The sequence below is a fragment of the Mustela lutreola genome, chromosome X (assembly GCF_030435805.1).
Source record: "Mustela lutreola isolate mMusLut2 chromosome X, mMusLut2.pri, whole genome shotgun sequence".
Taxonomy (NCBI): Eukaryota; Metazoa; Chordata; class Mammalia; order Carnivora; family Mustelidae; genus Mustela; species Mustela lutreola.
In genome coordinates, this window is record NC_081308.1 from 27,114,298 (window position 1) to 27,136,170 (window position 21,873).

At 38.5% G+C, this 21,873-nt stretch overlaps 1 protein-coding gene and 1 long non-coding RNA gene across 9 annotated transcripts in view; one reads left to right on the forward strand and one right to left on the reverse strand.

Moving 5' to 3' along the window:
• Window positions 1–7,190, forward strand: part of LOC131821655 (uncharacterized) — a 70,580-nt gene extending 63,390 nt beyond the window's left edge. The window contains exons 3-4 of one of the 2 annotated variants that reach the window (XR_009349959.1): window positions 5,475–5,643; window positions 6,219–7,190. This is a non-coding gene — a long non-coding RNA (uncharacterized LOC131821655). Of the gene's footprint in view, window positions 1–5,474 lie in introns of both variants that reach the window. The other variant, XR_009349958.1, reaches the window with a different exon arrangement.
• Window positions 1–21,873, reverse strand: part of DMD (dystrophin) — a 2,248,143-nt gene that overhangs the window by 408,098 nt on the left and 1,818,172 nt on the right. The gene's annotated exons all lie outside the window — the stretch shown is intronic.

Genomic DNA, 21,873 nt, shown 5'->3' on the forward strand with positions numbered 1-21,873 from the left:
CAGCACACAAACAAAAGTCAAGAAGCTCACTTAGAGTTCATCAGTCTTTGGCTTTGAATCATCTAAGGTATAACTCAAGGAAGGTGAGAAAGAACATTTGCCTCTCCCCAGGGTTGCATGTGAACTCCAGGAATCCCCTGGAAATCGAGCCAATTGAGGCTTCAGACCTCCCACTCTGCTCTGCCGTCAACTCTGCACTGCCATGGAATCCGCAATGGAAATGTGCCCCACTTCTCTCTGCAGTCCTTTTATAGACACCCGCCTTCTTCATATTCTCCTTGGAAATGAATTAGTTACTGTTTCGAAGAATGGGAGCCCTGTGCTAGGGAAGGGTGGGGTAAAATGACAAGCAAGTCCATTTGTTTGGAATAAAATGGTTAGAAACAGAACAATAAACACAGAAGTCTGGAGAACAGGCCTTTGCTTTATCAGCACAAAGAGCTTTCTTCATGACTTCCTTGGACATCGGTCGCATTTAAAGATGGAGTTGCTAATAATTTCCTTTCCACTTGTTTAATTATGCAAATAGATAATAAAGCATTAGGGTAAAATCTTTGCCCAAGTTTAACTGTTTTATTTTTACTTTCATTCAGTTTTTATTTTAACTATTTCCCGTACAGATTGGAAATCTTGGTCAGTAAATAATCCTAATAACGCATGGTTTCATATCACCACAGGCTATATATATGCACATAAGGAAATATCTCCAACATGTAACTACGTCCACTACAGCTCCAAGGTAACAAAATCCATGCCCATCATGGTGTCTCAGTCCGGGTTCCCACTAAAATAAAAAAGGATTTGGGTACAAGCAGTTTATTTAGGAGATGATCCTAGGAAGCACTGTGGGGAACAGGAAGCTGAGATAAGACAGGGAAGAGACAATCAAGGATGCTTTATTGGGTAGAATCCAGATATGGGAAGCTGGGGCTCAGTGCTCCTGGGGACCCTCTGACAATCCATGGAGCATGCCTTGCAACTATCCCAGTGATAGGAGAGAAAGCTGGAAGTTGTACTGACCTACTCTCATTCCTTATTGCTTTTTGGTTAAGGTAACCTGGCACTTCATGCCTGGCCCATATGTCCACCCTGTACCTTGAAGCTAAGCAGATACTGACGCTGTATCTACAGCATCCATTCTACATGGCATTAGGTGCTGCCCCTCATCGGCCTGCACCAAATGCCACACGGGCTCTCGTACTCCAAGTGGTAGCAAAGGAAACAGAAGCACGTACTATATTCACAGGATTTGATAGGCTTTGCCAAACTTCCTGTATTTCTTTGCCTATAAACTAAATTCATCCCTCAGATTTTAAAGTGAAATCTTACCTAAGGCTAGAAAATAGTGACATAGAAACTCTTGAGTTTTGGAGAATTCCTCTAGGTTCAGTTCTAACTCCATACGTATTGAACAATTTTGGTTTCCTGGGCTTGGTCAGAGTTCTTAAAACCAAAGCAGCAAGTGCCAAACCTCAGGGCAGTTTCATAATTGGATGTTCTGTATTTAAGGTAAAAATTGTAAATGAGTAAATATAATGTGTTAACTCAAAAAAAGAAGAGAAATTTCCTTAAAGAAAAGTATCGATAAAACATTTATATAAAGATCTGTCACTTAACAGGAAGGACAAAAAAAAAAAAAAACAAAAAAACAAAAACCCTGAGGTATTATTTAAGGTCTGAAGTTCTTTTGTGACTCACATCATAAAGGCCCTCTTGACATGATATTTGTATCATTCCAAGAAGACTAAATAGTATCTAAAAGTACACTGTGAGGATCTCAGATACATCCCCAGTAACAATTGCCCAAACACTGTCCTGCATACAGAATATTCTGGATCCTGTTGACAGAAGTGCTGGTTATTTCTTATAAGCTGGATAAAAGGAGGGATGGCAGCCAGGGTGGCCTTGTAGGAAGAGACAGTCACTGGCTTCTTCCTTGATTAAGATGCTCAGGATCGTACCTCATCCTGCCCTCCCAGCGCACTGCCTGCTTAACTGGACTGCTACCCTCAGCCTTGTGTTCAGAAAGTTTTAGTTGTGAGAAATCAAAGGGAAAAAAATGAGCTTATCTGGAACAAATTAAGATTCCAGGCTTTGGAGCTAAACAGACATGCATTCGGGTCTCATCTTGGCTATGTGACCTTTGGTATATTTCTGATTTGTTTCCCCACCTGCAAAATGGGGATTATAACCGTGCCTCTTCCAAAGGTTTGTGGTGCTGTATGTACAGTGTTTGGTACTTAGAACTCAAGAAATACTACCTACTGCTATGATGATGATGATTAGGGATGGGAGGAAGCATGCTACTGCACAGGAGGGTCCCTGTGAAACTGGAAAAAAAGGCCTAGGGCAATCTAGCAAGCACAGAATGCTTCCCCTTGGTCAGGAGCAGTGGTTTTCAAATTATGGTCTCAGGTCCAGTAATACCACTGGAGAACTTGTTAGGGCAGTAGATGATCAGGCTACATTCCAGACCAAACAGATTGAACTCTGGGGTGGGGTCCAGCAGTCTGTGCTTTAACAAGCCCTCTGGGGGATTCTGATTCCTGTTCACCTTGTGAGAAGCAGTGCTATAGCAGCACAGCAGGAAGGGGACACACTGAGCTGAGCAGCTCTGAAGGAACATTACCATCCCCTCCCTCATCATTGATCCTCTTTTGGACACATGCATCATTTGAGATGTTCATTTACATACACCATATAGTCCATGGTGTCCACCTGGTCCATATTCTTTAAAGGTAGAAATAAATAACCAGTTATAAGAGATTGTGTGTCCCTTGTCCAAGGCCAGAAAGATTAAGTAGAAAGACCCTTCTCAGGCCATTTTGGGTCTTACCCTTTAAAAAAAATCTATTAGTACATAAGAAATATACAAGTACTTTAGTGCATTAACAATCATCATATAATCAAGCCCAATGGAGTATCATATAATTGACATCCCAGAGCAACTGTCTTTAAGTTTAAAAAGGGAGCAAGAGCTAGTCTTCAAATCTAATGGGAAAGCACATGATGGCACGATAAACTGTATGCATTAATATGAAGTCAGATTCCAAATCTTAAGGCTTGTAGGGTAAGATTCTCTCAGCCATATGTTTAATAGCTGTAAATAAAAGACAATGTTTTCTACTGCTGAGAAATTTGATTACAGACGAATCTTATTTTAAGTATTGTCCTTCATTTAAAATCTTAAATGACATCATTACATATGTCTTTCAGATTTTAAATGCACACATATTTACACAAAATGTAGTCATTTCTCCCACTTCTTCATTGTTGAAATTGCCTTCGCCAACAGTTATGCGGTGTCAAGATGGGATCAGAATGTTAACAAAGCTTTGCTAACATATGCAACTATTCACAAATTACCAATGAGACGATATATGTGTCTAAGAGTGTAGAAAGCTGGCTGTTCATCTTTGCCCTTAATTCTTACCTACGCTAGAAGGAGAGAATATGAGAGTCAGAGTACTTAGTTGGGGCTCACTTTGGACTGCAATCACTAGGAATAATAATAATAATAAAAAACCCAGAACGCTGATCGGCGAGCTTCCCCATCCCCCAGAGTTTGATAGCAGTAGCCTGGAAGGCAGCCTGGATAGTTTTTAAGTTTCCAGTTGATTCAATTGCTCGCTAGAGCCACTGCCTTGGAGGTCTCCCCTAATCTAAGCACTTTGCATTAAATAGGACTGTAATCTGTACTAGCTGGTAGCTCATGGGGAGAATCTCTGGTTCTTGGTCCTTGGTACCAGCTGGATGCTCTTGTATTTTAGGATTTTTGGAAAAGAGCCAGGCCAGTCCATGGCCCTGGGTTCTTTTTCCCTTGTGTCCCTGTTGGGGCTGCTGTTACAAAATACCACAGACTGGGTGGCTTAGAAACATCAGAAACTGATTTTTCATAGTTCTATAGGTTGGGAAGTCCAAGATCAAGGCACCAGCCAGTCACGTTCCATGAGAGCCCTCTTCCCTATTCATAGCTGATACCTCTGGTCTGTGTTTACATGTGCTGGGAAGGGTTAGAGAGCTCTTCAGATCCCTTTTTATAGGACTTTAATTCCACTCTTTACGGATCTGCTCTCATGCTTTCAGCACCTCCAAAAGACCCACTAACCAAGCAGCACTCTTTGCATGGAGGGAGCGAAAAATAAAAGATATTTCATTTGATTGTGGAGTTCAGTAAAAAAGAATGGGGCTTGAGGGATCCCATGGGGTGGGAGCATGAAGGGCCACGTACACAGTGGTATCTTGGTAAATGGTAAATGACCAGCACTGGTGCTGTTGAGGCACAGCCTTAATTGTACTGTTTGCCAATTTCTGAGGTGTCAATACTCCCAATTTAGCTGATTTCAAGTTCCTAGCTTGATGTCACTGAATGAAGACCTTAGTGGAAAGTGATGCACACAATTGGCTCTTAGGAGCCTCTATGAGCAAGTTCTAGCACACTGCTAGAGTTACAAGCTACTCTTATCCTGAGGGCAGTTGGGAGCTGTTGAGGGTTCTGTTCAGGGAGTAAAATAAAATAACACAGGCTTGCTACTGTTTTCTAAGTAGCGGTGAATTTCTTTGGCACATGTGTATACTCATACCTGTGACCCAAGAGCTATTTGGTATCCATGTGGCCCAGTAGCATCTCAGGTGGTCCAAGTTAAGTAAAACCAATTAGCCCACAAAGGGATGAAAACTGAGATGGAGGGTGCCTATGTGGCTCAGGGGGTTAAATCTCTGCCTTCAGCCCAGATCATGATCCCAGGGTCCTGGGATCGAGCCCCGCATTGGGCTCTCTGCTCAACAGAAAGCCTGCTTTCCCCTCTTTCTCTCTGCCTGCCTCTCTGCTTACTTGTGATCTCTCTGTCAAATAAATAAATAAACAAAATCTTGAAAAAAAAAACTGGGATGGAGAGTTATCAGCATCACAGCCTGCCTGAGCAAAATAATGAGAAAAGTATTCTTCATGTGCTTACAAGGATTACTAGGGTTGGTAGCAAATCCAGCTCAAATATTACAGCCTGTGATTTTTTAATAACCAAGGACTTGTGGTCAAAAAGAAACATGCAACAGCAATAAACAAAGAATACATATTGGGTTATAATGTGTATTTGCTTTTGTGAATATTCAGTAATTTTAGATGAATAAGTTTGAGTTTGTAAAAAACTGGCAACACCTTTTGAGATTTTTTGGGTATAATTAGGTAGTAAGAAATAGTTTGTTAGACATCAGCATAATTCACAGAATGTGTTAAGTATAAAGTAAGTAGTTAACAAGTAGAGCATGTGTGTGTTAAACATAGTGAGGGATGGAAAGACCAAAAGAGACCTAATATTCATAAGGCACCTGGGCACTAAATTTTCATAATATACTAAATATACATGAGACCAAATATACAAGAGATACTAGATATATGAGGCACTAAATATTCAAGATAAAATAAATACACATGTGCACTTCATGTTCATAAGGTCTTTTTTTTTTTCCTTTAGTTAGGCTCTATGCTCTATGTGGACCCCAGTGTGGGGCGTCAACTCATGACCCCGAGATCAAGACCTGAGCTGAGATCAAGAGTCGGATACCCAACCAACTGAGCCACCCAGATGCCCCCAACCTCCACAAGATCTTAATTCAGCCACTTACTGGTGACACCCATTTTAGGTCTGCAAATCTTCTAAGAATTACATGGTTATTTATCAGGTTCATGAGCAAGCTACAACTGTGGCTGTGCATTCTTGTCTCGGTGTCTGATAAAGTGTGTGTCATAGGCTCAGGTACACCCATTTCTGGCTCCCTTGCTGGAAACTCAACTCTAGTCCTTGTAAGCACACTATTGGTGGCAAAACCAGATGCAGTAGAGGGAGGACATATAAATACTGTGTACTCCAGAATTCAAGCAGTGTGGCCCTTCCAGCCTGCTTATACTCAGTCTGAAGTGTGGTTCTCTTACCTCATGGCTTTCCCCCTGGCTTCCCACTGTGTGCTTCAACTGATTTTAATAATCTATGTGATTCAAGTGTTTTAATTTGGTCTGGGAGCCCTTTTGTTTCATGACTTGGGGCTGGTTGCCTGCCTGGTAGTGTACTTGGGGGCCACTCCTGCAACAAGGTCATTCCCCATGCAATGGAGAAGATATGGGAAGTTTAAAAAAATAATTTGAATTTCTTGGGGGGTATATCTTGGAGCCAATGATTCTACTTTATCTAATTTGCTTAATCATTTGCTGTGGTTTTAAGGAACAGTTCTGATTTTCTATGAAGCGAAGAAACACAAAAGAACAATATTTTGAAATGGACTAACTTCTGAAGTGATTTGTGAGACCACATCTGGAAAATAATTATAGCAGAAAAAGCCCACAAACAAATATTTCATCAAAGGAATGTTGAACTGAAAAACAGCATCACGTTCTGATGACACTTGCTTACTTTCATATATCCATTCAAAGGATATTTACAAAGCCCGAGACATGAATCGTCTGATGACATTTAAGACAATGCAAAAATAAATTTAGATCTAAAGTATCACTGAATGACATAATTCAATTGTAGTAGAAGGTCATTATTTAAATAAATATTAATCAGAAACAGGATTAGACCTTGGAGTTTGTTTCAACATATATTAGCACTGAATGCCAAAGTAAAATCAAGTATATAATTTGGAGCAGTTTAACTTAACATTTGCTGTGATTAATTTTTTCTTTATTTTATGTTAATCCTAGTAGAGTCAACATACAGGGTTATATTAGTTTCATTGCTGGGAGTTATTTACTGCCCATTTGTTCAAGGCAGTCCACTAGATACTGCATATGGCTATGAAGATGAAACATATATTCTCCAAGGGTTTACAGTCTAATTATAAAGATGGAGAATATTCTCCAAAAGTAAACACAACTTCATAGAAATGAAAAGCTATAGGGGTTGGAAGAAGGGACAAACCTATCTGGCTGGAGGAGCTGTGGGAGATTAGGATCCATGACTGGCAGGTAAAGGGCAAGGAGAAAGCAAAGAAGGCCCATGGAATTACATGATGCAGAACTTAGGTATTTCCTTACAAGAAGTCAAGATAGTAGCTCACATGGACCATAAACTATTATGGAAAAAGATATGACAAAACCTACAGGTAATGACTCTGGTAGCGGCAGACTTTCTCACTGTTCTCTCACCCCCAACATCATAACTTAATTGACCATTAGGTTTCCCAGGGAAGCATCAGAGACCTCTCCAGCTCAGAGTATTTGCTTATCTGTCTTGCCAGCTGCACTCCGGGTAGCTCAAGGCCATGGGTTTTGCCACTTACAACCTTAAATCCAGCAGCTGGTATACTGTTTAATGCCTACAAAGTGCTCAGTTGATGCTTATTGATTGAATAAATGACTCTGTCAATCAAACAACAGTGTATCAAAATGATGACCCCAATCTCCTTATTAATAACAACGTCTGAGTTGTGGAAGGAGGGGAAGGAACAAGGGTGGAGTGCAGAAGACAGAAAAAAAGATGTTCCAAACGAGCACAAAGAAGAGTTCTGAGTTTCATACTGACATACACTTATAATGAGCGAAAACATGATACGCACATACAAGTTCAGGTTAGAATATGATCAGTTGGGTTAAGAGGGGTGGGGTTTCCACTTCTCCCTGATGCACATGCCCTCTAGATGTCCTTAGGTGACTCTTCTTTTTTCAAAGCTGCCTTGGACACTCCAGAATAAAAACACTGCAAAACTGGGAGAAGACTGGCACACTGTTTGATTCACTCCCTTGGATACGGCCTGGATAATTTTGCTAATAAAAAGTGACAGAATATACTAGAAGATAACTGAGTGTCTTGTGAATCATCTAAACTCGAATATTAAGGAGGAACGAAGAGCTCTGAAGAGTGGTAGTCTATGAGTGATATGTATTATAGAGGGAGGGACTCTTCTCTTTACTTGATTATCTAATTGAGTACAATTTTATATTGCTGATTTGTGAGACCACAACTCCTCCTTCCCTCCATATGTACATGGAATCCATATATGTTATTGGCATTATTATTACTGTAATAGGAAGACCTTTCTTCCATAAGCCAGATTTTCTTTCATTTTGCTTCTTCTTGAATTCCTTTCTTCCTTCTTCCCCTACAATGACATCTCCAGATCTTTTTGAAAGGGGAAAATAAACTTGAATGCCTATGGGCTACCTATCTGTGGTTGGAGACTAGTTTGAGTTCAATGACTTTCAGTGTAAATCTCAGTGAAGCTGTCAGAAGACATTCAGCAGAAAATCTGCCGAAGGAGTTTGAACTCATCTTTTAAATAACTTACAGGAGGGATAAAACCACATCATCTTCATGATAAGGAGAAAGAATGCAAACTAAGAAAAACTAAAGATAAAAACAAAAAAGATGGCACTAACAAACATCTCATTACCAGAAGATGACTTTCACCTACAAGGAACAAGGGTGGAGTGCATCATGTAATTCTCTCAAAAGCAAAGTTACTTCTCAGCTATCATTTAATGAGTGAATGAGCAAGTTCCTATGATAATGTGAGTTGTAATTTGATCAGTTGCTCAGGAATTCTGAAACTTAGCCTTCCCATTATTGGGATGGTGGCTTTGTGTTTTCCTATATTCCACTCTAGCAATCACCCTATTTCTCAGATTCCTCTTATCTTTCTCTCTATCTCTGATCTCCACTTCCTTGAATCTCAACTCATCACAATCAGATGGCTTGGCTCAGTGTGTGCTGGAAATTCTTTGCTTATGTCATCATGAACTTCTTACTTGCTGAAACTGCAAGGGGGAGTGTTCACACCAAGCTCTGACAGTTTCCTCATAGTTTCCAATACTGCTAGCCACTCCCCTATCTTTGACTTTTTCTCTTGCTCAGCTTGCCATTCAATTTTTTCCCCTTCTTTGCCCTGCATTTTCTGGCCACTCCCTGTTAGTGCTTACCCTTTACCTTCTCCTTCACAATGTTGTTTGCTGTTAGACATTCTTCCTGGGAAATCATACCACTACTCTTGAGAAAGTGGAAAGTTCTTAAGTGACTTGCGTGATTTCCCTTCTCTTTTGAGGTACCTTTAAGCATTCCAGAGTAAAAATACTGTGATATATTGTTAGGGTCCATTTTATATGTATGAGAACACTGAAGGTCACCAAGGTAAAGGTCATAACTAATCTCCATCTGAGAACTTGTGGTCCTCCCCCTTTTTTGTCTTTTTGGCATTAAATATGATTCCACGTATGCATATGTGTGATACCGTGGTGTTTCTCAAGCTTTAATGTGCATACAAAGTCCTTGGGGATCTTGTTACAATGAAGATTCTGATTCAACAGTTCTAGATGGAGCCTGAAATTCCACATTTCTAACAAGCTCCCCAGTGACGCTGAGCCTTGTGCTCCATGAACCACGCTCCATGTAGCAAGATGATTTGCTTTTAAGAAAATGAAGCAATTTTGAACAAATAGGACACACAGCTCTCTAATTGTTGCAGTATTGCCATCTTTGAACTTTAAAAAATAAGTGGCTACCATGTCCAAATTGTCAAATTGTCAATGCACACTACCGAAGGTGGCCCAGGGATGAGCTCTTTATAATGCTGAATGGCTTTCACAGGAATCAGGGAGGTAGGATTCAGTGGGCCCACAAACTCCTTTTCACTTATATCACAGAGAAGAACATATCAGGGGTCTAGAAAGAGTGCCTTGTTCTGGAAGCATTGGAAAACATATGTGTGCTTAAGACTAAGTCACTGGTGGGGCCCAGCATTTAAAATGAAAAGCTACAACTTGATTCTATAAACAAAGTAGTAAAGTATGAAATTTTGAGCTAGAGGGACCTTAGAGATCATCTAGCTAAGCCTCTTAATTTACTGATGAGAAAACCGAATGTTTCTAGGATTTACTCAAAGTGCCACAGCAGTTAGTGGCCATATGTGATCTTCTGACTCTCATAGTCTAGAGCTCCTTCCATAGTATGGGGAAAATTACTAAACAAAACAGACCTTGGGAATAATTTCAGGCACCTGTGGTATCAATATATTTACCACAAATGGCTCATATTCCCATGGGCTCCCTGGATGTCTGGGTGACAAGTGGGCCAGTTAGGTACTAAGGAAGATGATTCAAAAGTACAGCACTTTCCAAGGCTTCCCTTTGCCCCGTTCTCACACCCAGCCCAGTGCGAACCTGCTCTGTGAGTCATATACTGCTTAACAAGCTGCATGCTAATTATAGAAACTCTGGGGGGGAAATGGCCAAAGTTCCTACTTGACAGGCTCTGGCAGTTAAAGGCTCCAAACTTTATCCAGAGCTGAGGGCAAGGATCCCACCTCCGTAGGAAGTAAAACTGGCAGCTGCCACAGTACCACAAAACTTCCACCTCACCTCCATGACTGACGAAGAGGAGAGTGTCAGTTTTCACACTTCCTCCCCTTTTAGGCTGCAATGAACACGCAGATATGGGGTAAGCAGTAAAGGCACTGGAAGGCAGGGACTCTGCTCGCTGAGGTCCTAGGGTAGCCAGTTGGAAGTGAGAATCTGTGCCTTAGGCACCATCTCTCCACCCCCACACCAATCTGCATGTACCATTAGATGGTCCTCCTTCAACAGTGCTAGTTACAGACTCAAGTTTACAACTAGTTCCACAATATTAATGACATCTGGGCTTAAAACGTGGGCAAACTCAGGGCTACCAGGGGTCCATCCAAACGTCTCAAGATGAGGAGTTCGGCATTAACATTCTACTGCTAGTAAATAGCTACTGTTAATTGAGTGCTTGTGAGGTGGGTACTATGCTTGCCAGGGCTTCCCGGAACCCCAAATTTCTCTAGAGAGTAAGATATAAAACAACAGTATTCAAAGACAAAAAAGAACTCAATCTAATCATGTACTCATACATGGACATATTCCATTTTCATGTTAACTTATAGTTTCTAGTTCATGTCCTTGTTCAATGGTTAGATATTTGTGCTAATATTTATACTCCAATGGTTTTTTAATTCAACTTGAGACTCCCCTCCCCTTTCTTTTTCTTTCACTCTCTCTCCTTTGAGCATCCAAGGTTATAATACTAATAACTTGATATATATCCTTCCATTCCTACTTCATGGCCACATTATCCCAGGGAATTAATTTTGTCTTTTTTATTTCTCAAATGGGTTTGTGTGTTTCTTGAAACTCGTTTTGTTTGTTAAGATGTCATGACTATCCCTTTAGAACAGCAGGCACAGATCCAACTAGACTGAAAAGGAATTCATTCTGTAAAGCCATCATAATTCCATAATTTACTCAATAATTCCTCCATTGATGGGTATTTGTTATTTCCTCTTTTTGATCACTACTGACAGTGCTACAATAAATTGTTTCTGCATATATCCTTTCATATTGTTACTTCTATTTCTGTAGAATATATTCTCAGAAATGGAGTGACAGATCAAATGTAGGTGCATTTAAAAAAATTCATAGAGAATACCACATTTCTTTCTTTAAACACCATAGCAATTTATATTTCCACCAGTAATGCCTGAGAGTGATCTCGTCCCTCATTACAAATTATCACTCCTAATTCCTAATTTTTGTCCATCTCTTGAATGGAAAGTGTCTTGTTTCTTTATTTTCATTTTCCTGATGATGATGAAGTTGAGCAACCCAACCCCAACTTCCAGCTTCCAGGATACCTTCTGTGAAATGCATATTGCTATGCTTTGACCACTTTTTTTATTGGGTTGTTTGTCTCCTTAGAAATTAAAGTATAGAAGGTATTTGTATGTTAGGGATATGCATCCTTTTTGTCATATATATTTCAAACCATATCTATGTAATCTATCATTTGTCTTTTGACTTTGTATTTTGCTTTTTTTAATGTAGTAAATAGGTCTATCTTTTCCTTATCACTTTTGGGTTTCCTGTCTTGTTAGAAAAGGTCTTCCTCATTCCAAGGATATTTCTTTTTATATTTAAAACTTTAATGCACTTGATGTACGAAAGGAATCCATCAAAATCCTTGAGGAGAACACGGGCAGCAACCTCTTCGACCTCTGCCGCAGCAACATCTTCCTAGGAACAACGCAAAAGGCAAGGGAAGCAAGGGAAAAAATGAACTACTGGGATTTCATCAAGATCAAAAGCTTTTGCACAGCAAAGGAAACAGTTAACAAAATCAAAAGACAACTGACAGAATGGGAGAAGATATTTGCAAACGACATATCAGATAAAGGACTAGTGTCCAGAATCTATAAAGAACTTAGCAAACTCAACACCCAAAGAACAAATAATCCAATCAAGAAATGGGCAGAAGACATGAACAGACATTTCTGCAAAGAAGACATCCAGATGGCGAACAGACACATGAAAAAGTGCTCCATATCACTCGGCATCAGGGAAATACAAATCAAAACCACAATGAGATATCACCTCACACCAGTCAGAATGGCTAAAATCAACAAATCAGGAAATGACAGATGCTGGCGAGGATGCGGAGAAAGGGGAACCCTCCTACACTGTTGGTGGGAATGCAAGCTGGTGCAGCCACTCTGGAAAACAGCATGGAGGTTCCTCAAAATGTTGAAAATAGAACTGCCCTATGACCCAGCAATTGCACTATTGGGTATTTACCCTAAAGATACAAATGTAGTGATCCAAAGGGGCACATGCACCCGAATGTTTATAGCAGCAATGTCCACAATAGCCAAACTATGGAAAGAACCTAGATGTCCATCAACAGATGAATGGATCAAGAAGATGTGGTATATATACACAATGGAATACTATGCAGCCATCAAAAGAAATGAAATCTTGCCATTTGCAACAACATGGATGGAACTAGAGCGTATCATGCTTAGCGAAATAAGTCAAGCAGAGAAAGACAACTATCATATGATCTCCCTGATATGAGGAAGTGGTGATACAACATGGAGGCTTAAGTGGGTAGAAGAAGAATAAATGAAACAAGATGGGATTGGGAGGGAGACAAACCATAAGTGACTCTTAATCTCACGAAACAAACTGAGGGTTTCCGGGGGGAGGGGGTTTGGGAGAAGGGGATGGGATTATGGACATTGGGGAGGGTATGTGATTTGGTGAGTGCTGTGAAGTGTGTAAACCTGGTGATTCACAGACCTGTACCCCTGGGGATAAAAATATATGTTTATAAAAAATAAAAAAAAAAAAAAACAAAAAAAAAAACAAAACATGGTATTTGTTATTAAAAAAAAAAAAAACTTTAATGCACTTGAAATTTATTTTTATAGTGCATGAGCAAGGAGATAAACTGTTCTCCAAGAAGGACTGCAAAGAGTGCTGGCAGCATTTATTGAGTAAAACATCTTTTCCCCCCATTGGATTAAAATAACACTTTTGCCACATATTGTCTCCCAAAACAATTTGATCTGCTTCTGGACTCACAGTGTTGTTTGACTGATCTATTTGTCTCTTTTTGTGCCAGTGCTACATGATATGGGTTACAGAAACTTTCTAGAAAGCTTTAATGCTGGGTATTGCAGGACCCTCCCTGATCTCCAATACAGATAGAGACATTTGTTCTTTTTTCCTACATTCTTAGGTTAGTCTTAAGTATCTATTTTTTTTACATGAACTTTAAAAGTCTCCCCTCCTCCCTTAATATATCCTGCCTTCAAGGCACTTGAAGTTTATAGGGTAATCACAATTTAAATACAATTTAAATACTATTTGGTAAACCTTAGATACTATAATCCTATTTTATGAAACTTACACTAGGGAAAAAAAACTGCACTGAAAACCAATAATATGTCCAGGGTATCGTTCAGATAAATTATGATACAGCTACATAATGGAACACTATGTAGTCCTTAAAAGAATGGCTAGGCTTTTTCTTATGGGTTGAGTTATGTCCCTTTCCTGAATTCAAATGTTGAAGTCCTAACACCCAGTACTTCAGAATGTGACCTTATTTGGAAACAGAGTTTACAGAGAAATCAAATTGAAATGAGATCATTAGGTTGGGCCTTACTCCAGTATAAGTTACGTTCTTATAAGGCGAAACTGGGAGACACGCGCGCGCGCACACACACACACACACATACACACACACTGAGAACACCATGTGAAGATGAAGAAAGAAATGTCCAAGCCAAGGAACGCCAAAGATTGTCAGAAAACAACCAAAAGCCAAGAGGAAAGCACAGAACAGATTCTCCCTCAATGCCCTCAAAAGGAAGAACCCTACAACATCTTGATCTGAGACTGCTAGTCTCTAGAACCATGAAACAATACATTTCTGCTCTTTAAGCCACCCAGTCTGTAGTATCTTGGCATGGCAGCCATAGTTAACCAAGAGACTCTTTGTGTACTGATACAAGCCAATTGCTAAGATATACTGTTGAAGGAGAAAAGCATGATTCAGAACAAGTATGAATAATATGCTATCATTTATGTAAATTCATCTATACACAGAAAAACAAACATCTACACATAAACTTATGCTTGAAAATTCATAAATATCTCCTGAAGGATATGCAAGAAGTTGGTAACTGGTTGCCTGTGGAAAGGGGCTGAATGGAGAGTGCAAAGAGATGGGGGAAAGAATTGTTACTGTTTATATTCTGATTTATGAACCAAGATAATGATTACCTATTCAAAAATAATACAAAACCCCCCCATAAATTATCACCTTTTAAAAAACTCTTAAGCCAAATAATTTGAACAGATCTTTTTTATACTTTCTACTTGCAAATTTAATGTTAATTAAAACATATTAATCAACAAAACATGTTGATATAATGTTTACATATACGAGCAAATCTCTCTTTCCTATTTACTCAGACCACACATTTTAAAGTGTTAATTTATGCCTACCATTACTTGAAGTAATATGTGGGCTGAAGAAATACAAGACATACCTTCTTTATTATAGAAGCTTATAACTGAGTGAAGGAGAGAGTAAAAGAACTTAAATGAAGAGGAAAGAGAGCCACTTTAACTTTTTGTGGCTCAGGTTTCTTACTGGTAAAATAAGTGGGATAAAATGAATGTTAAAATCCTAAAATTCCTGGATTCTTTTTTAAAAAGGGGATTTATTTATATATTTTAGGGGTGGGGAGAGCAGAAGGAGAGGGAGAGACAATCTTAAGCAGACTCTGCACCAAGCATGGAGCCCGACATGGGGCTTGATCTCACAACTCTGAGATCACGACCTGAGCCAAAACCAAGAGTCAGTTGCTTGGCTGAGCCACCAAGGCACCCCTTTGGATTCTTTTTATTTGATTTTATTTGCCACTTAAAACCATACTTGGAAGGACACGTGGGTGGCTCAGTTGGTTATGAGTCCAACTCTGAATCTTGGCTTAAGTCTTGATCTCAGGGTCATGAGTTCAAACCCCATACTGAGTTCCATTCTGGACATGGAGTCTACTTATAAAAAAATATGCTTGAAATGACATAACTATAACTATGACATAACTTGAAATGAGATAACTATAAACTCACATGCAGCTGTGAGAAATAATACAGAGAAAGCCAAGTTACCTCTGACCAGTTTCCCCAGAGTAACACCTTTTGAAACTCTAGTACAATACCATGACTGGGATACTAATGTTGATACAATTGAGACAAAGAATAGCTTCAACACCACAAGGATTTGTCCTGTGCTGCTCTTTTATAGCTGCATTCACTTCTCTTCTCTCCCCCTGTTGTTCCTAATTCTTGGCAACTACTAATCTGTTTTCCATTTCATAATTCTGTCATTTCAAGAATGTTATAGAAATGCAATCATGTGGTATGTAACCTTCTAAGGTTAGCTTTTTCATTTAGCATAATTCCCTGGAGACTCACCCAAGTTGGTGTATACATTGATATTTCATTTCTTTTCAATATTGGGTAGTACTGCATGGTATGAATGTATGGTAATTAGTATAACCATTCATTGTTGAAAACCACTGGATTAGTTTCTACTTTTTGGCTATTACATATAAAGTTGGTATGAACATTTTTGTACAGGTTTGGTGATAAATGTCTAAGAGGGCAATTGCTTGATTGTAGGACAGTTGCATGTTTAGTGTTATAGAAAACAAGCCAATTATACATTTTCCATTTCTACCAGCAACATACGAATGATCCATTTTCTCTGCACCTTTGCCAACATTTGGTATTGTCACTATTTTTTGTTTTAGCCATACTGATAAGTGTGTAGGGATATCTCATTATGATTTTAATTGGAATTTCCCTAATGGATAATATTGTTGACAATATTTTTATGTGCTTATTTACCATTGATATATATATTCTTGGTTAAAATGTCTCTTCATATCTTCTGCTCATTTTCTAATTTGATTGTTATTTCCCTGTTGCATTTTGAGAGTTCTTAATATATTCAAGATATTAGCTTATCAAAATTTTTATTTTATTGTAGTAAGACCAGTTAACACCAGGTCTACCATCTTCACGAAGTTTTTAGTGTACAATGTATTATTGTTGACTAAAGGTACAATGTTGTACAGCAGATCTCTAGAGATTATTAATCTTGCTTATCTGAAATTTTAAGGTTTATTTATTTTTGTCCTAAGGGTCCCCATTTAATTCTTACAACAACCATATGATGTGGGTATTTTCATTATCATTCTATGTTTTCAGATGAGGAAACAGACACAAAGATGTTAACAAACTTTCTCACAGTTACTTGGATAATTAAAAAGAGAGCCAAAGTCCCAAACCCAGGTAATGAGGAGATACCATTTTGTGAACCAGCATAGAAATCATGGACAAAGCAAGAACAATAAAATAAGGTTGATAAAAAGCAAGCCAGGGGTACTATCTCTGAATATATAGATTCTACTTAGATTTGGTAAATATTTTGACATTTTGATTTTGCTTTCATTTTATAGTTTCTAAAAAAACTAAAACTGTAGTTTTTCTTGTTCACACTACTGTGAAGTAAAGAAAACAAAACAAACAAAAGCCAAATTATGATCTGGTATATAATAAAACATTAGTGTTTGCATTGAGTTTAGTTTGAATTTATGCAAACAAATGCCTGCTGTCCTTATTTTTGATTCAATTCAATTCAATTTGGTTCAAACTCCTCAGACAAACTCTTAAAATAAATCGTTGAACACTCTGAAATGATTAAAAGATTCTTGTGTGTCTTTTCCATGGAATTCTATATGCTGTCTAACAAAACCGTCAGGGGTTATGTGATCCTTTAAGGATCTCTACCCCTTAGTCTTTGGTTGTGTTATTTTCTACCTCTGTAGAGTTAGAATTCAACTCAGGGAGGGGCGCCTGGGTGGCTCAGCTGGTGAAGCTACTGACTGGGTTTCAGCTCAGGTGATGATCTCAGGGTCCTGAGACTGAGCCCTTGTTGGATAGGGCTCTGGTGCTCAGTGGGAAGTCTGCTTCCCCACTCCCTCTGCCCCCCTCAATAAATAAAATAATCTAAAAAAAAAAAAAACAGAAGTCAACTTTTGGCGGCTGATGGTAATGAAAATGATTCTTGTTCATGGAAATGCAAATGTGTTTGCCTCCTGGAATGCAATTGATTCCTCTATGCAGAGAGTCAGCAGTACTGCATCTGTTATCAAATACTTATCAGCATTCCTGACTGTTTATATATGTATCTGTTTTTCAGATTCTCCTTTGAGCAAAAGGCAACATCTTACTGATTCTCTCATTAGTTAATGATTTAATAAAATGTTTGGCACATATTCATTATGTATTTCTTTTTAAAAAAGATTTTATTTATTTATTTGAGAGTGAGGGAGAGCACAAGCAGGGGGAGGGGCAAGTGGACTCCCCACTGAGCAGGGAGCCTGAAAGGGGCTTGGTCCCAGGACCCTGAGAACAGGACCTGAGCCACTTAGGCACCTCTCATAAATTTCTATAGGTGTCACAATCGGAGCTTTCTAGAATATTAGCTTTTAAGAAAACACAAACACACTATCTGCTCATTCATGATTCTGCTTGAAAAAGGTACCCATGTATCTGACACTTTTCCAGGTACCTGACCCACAACTTCTAATGACAACATCTTATGTATCCAAGGTACTTTCATCTAAACATTTAAAATTTACCCTAAAGATACAAACGTAGTGATCCAAAGGGGCACGTACACCCGAATGTTTATAGCAGCAATGTCCACAATAGCCAAACTATGGAAAGAACCTAGATGTCCATCAACAGATGAATGGATCAAGAAGATGTGGTATATATACACAATGGAATACTATGCAGCCATCAAAAGAAATGAAATCTTGCCATTTGCAACAACATGGATGGAACTAGAGCGTATCATGCTTAGCGAAATAAGTCAAGCAGAGAAAGACAACTATCATATGATCTCCCTGATATGAGGAAGTGGTGATGCAACATGGGGGCTTAAGTGGGTAGGAGAAGAATCAATGAAACAAGATGGGATTGGGAGGGAGACAAACCATAAGTGACTCTTAATCTCACAAAACAAACTGAGGGTTGCTGGGGGGAGGGGGTTTGGGAGAAGGGGGTGGGATTATGGACATTGGGGAGGGTATGTGCTTTGGTGAGTGCTGTGAAGTGTGTAAACCTGATGATTCACAGACCTGTACCCCTGGGGATAAAAATATATGTTTATAAAAAATAAAAAATTAATTAAAAAAAAATAAAAAAAAATAAAAAAAAATAAAATGATGCTAGCACAACACTATTAACAAAACTACAGACTTTATGGCAATTTCACCAGTTTTCCCACCAATGTCCTTTCTCTGTTTCAGGATCCAATCTAGAATCTCACGTTGTATTTAGTCACCATGTCTTTTTGATCTCCGCTGGCCTGACATTTTCTCAGTTTTTTGGTATTTTTCATGAGCTTCTCACTCTGGAAGAGGACAAGTCAGTCATATTGCAGAATGTCTCTTAGGCTGTGATTGAGGTTTTCTCATCAGACTGGGGTTATGGGAATAGCCCTTCTCATCACTTTCTATCATGGGGGTTGTGATATGAACATGACTGTCATTGGTGATGTTAAACTTGATCACTTAGTCAAGGTGGTGGTGCCTTCCAGGTTTCTTCTTCATTGTAAAGTTATTTCCCCTTGTCTATGTTTTTTGAAAACAGGTCACCCTGTTCAGCTCATATTCCAGGGGGACGGAACATTAAACTTCACCTCCTGAAAGAGGAATATCTATACATTTTTGGAATTCTTTTATAAGGAAGATTTAACCTGGAAGGATGGTTTTTCAGTGAACAGAGAAAACACAGTATTATCTGGATTGTTGCTGTGTGGCCAGTCTCATTTTTCTCCTATTCTAAATCCATAAACTGGCTCTTGTCTCTTTCATACCAGTGTAAGTTAATAGGTTTATTTATCTTAAGTTATCATTAATTTATTTGTTTAGCTGATGAAAGTTGTTTTTTTTTTTTTTTTTTGGTAGGGTTTGGCAGTCGAGACTAATAGGTTTTTCAAAATATTTCTGTAGATACAAATTGTACTAGCACACGGGGAAGGGGAATGAGCTGACAGTGTATGTGTCACTTTGAATCGCTGGGTAGCCTACTGGGAATATTGAGTTACTTAAGCTTCAAAGAAAGATGTGACAATGGCTAACCATATTTTAGACTCAGATTTTAATGTTCTCATAGCCTAGGTGGCCCATCAATTTTTTATCTTAAGTTTTTTTCCACAAGTTCTCCAAGAATTTTTCTAGGCAAGATTGTTTCAAATGCAAGACTAATTTTAAGCTCGATTAAAATGTTAAAGAGACTGTCATGCTATTTGTATTATCCTTTATGAAAAAAATCAATACTTTAATAGACTTCCTTGGTAAACTATTTTGAGAAACTCAATAGGATTGTTAAATAAAGCAGAACTCCCCATCAGATTCCAGTCTTTTCTATGTATTTTCTGACAAAAGGGGTAAAATAAGATAAAGTAATGAGTTACATGACTAAAGATTAATTTTTTTTTGTATAGAATACAGGTTTTAAACATTACAGTGTTCTGAGCTAAGAGTGGAAATTCACCTTAGAGAACTGTTAATTGTCTGAGTCCTGACACCTCAAATTTAGTACATTATTCATCCTGTTATAACACTTACCACATTCTTTTACAATAAGTTATTTTTAAGAATTTGTCTCCTCTAGTAGACCATGAGCTCTGACTTCAATGACTGCAAAGTACAGCCATATTTATTTGCTCAGTATATTGTACCACATCTGGCATATAGTAAGTTATACTAACCACATGTCAAGTGCTCAACAGCACATGTAACTAGCTACTAGAGTACTAGATAGCACAGATGTAAAATTTTTTATCATCATAGAGAATTCTGCTTGACAGTGCTGGTTTAGAGTAGGGTCTCTCAACCTTAGCTTTATTGACATATTAGACCAAATAATTTTTTTTGTGTGTGGGAGGAACTAGCTATCTTATGCCCTGTAGAATGTGGAGCAGCATTCCTGGTCCCCACCCTCAATGGGACAACCAAAAAAGCCTTTACATCTTGTTATATATCCTCTGGGGATAAAAATGTCCCCAGCTGAGAACTACTGAGTTAGAGAAATTTATCTTGAACAAGAATCCTAGAAAACCTACGTTGTCAAGACATATTCCTAGGGACTGCTCAAAATTGCTCTCTAATAAAAAGGATCCACATATAGCTTAAATGCTTTCTATAATTATAAGAGGCAATTCTGCTTCATAAAAAGAAAATTAATTAGAGTAGAACTGTGCTACATTCAAGGGAGGCAACCTCTCCCCAATTTCTCTTAAGCAACATACCTTGGACCCATCAAAATAAGATTAGAGACTATGATGCAGCCATCAGAGGGCTCTCTTCCTGAGATGGGTATATTTAAATAATAATTAAAAAAACCCTATCCTCCCCACTTCAGGGAACAGTGGCCTGACTTCAGACTGTGAGATCCCATATTATTTTTCTTGCTAGCTTTCTCTGGCTATGAAAGTGTTTTTCTTGCCCATGTGGCATGCCCAACTGCTGGGGGAATAACTTCTCCTTGAAAGCAGTGCTCAAGCAATGACTATGAAAGAGTCAATGACTGGGAATAGCCCAGCTCCCTTGTCATTTGGGTAGGAGAGCTCTAAAACATGTGCTTGCACCACACACAGAGTTGCTACAGTGGGATGAAATTCCACTAGACCTTGGGAATTAATGACCTTGGGTCTAGTGGAATTTCATCCCACTGTAGCTTGATAACTGCGTCTTTTATTGAATGCCTTCTCTCCATTGTCTTGATTCCTCTCTCTATATCTATGGATATTTTATTCCCTTTCCAAGGAAATCCTTGTCCCAAGTTCTACTTTGACTCAGAGTTTGCATTAAATACTTGACTCTCGGTCTGCTTCTGGGGAACTCACAATGAAATATATTTATTAATTCATTAACCATTTATTCAGAACCACTGAGTCCCTTACTGCATGCTAGCTTCAGTGGCATGGGTACTGCCTTGTAATTAGAACAGATTAATGTGCTAAAGCCAGGACATGCACCTTTTAATTTATTTTTATTTAGTTCCTTTTTAAAACATCCTCTCAATTTCCTTTTTTATCAAGGTGAAATGTACAGAACATAGAATTAACCATTGTAAGACAAACAATTTAATGACATTCAGCGCTTTTACAATGTTAGGTAACTACCACCTCTATTTCCAAAACTCCAAAATAAAATCTCATATCCGTTAAGTAGTTATTCCTCATTTCACCCTCACCATGTCCCAGGCAGCCACAACTCTGTATTTTGTGGGTTTTTTTTTTTTTTTTTGGATTTACCTACTCTGGATATTTCATAAAAATGGAACATGTGTCCTTTAGTATTTGTCTTTTTTTGGTTAGCAAAATATCTTCAAATTTCTTCCATTAGGGGTACTTCATTTTCTTCATGGCTTAATAATATTCCATTGTATGTATATAAATTTCTTTATGCACTGACTGGTTGATGAACACTTCA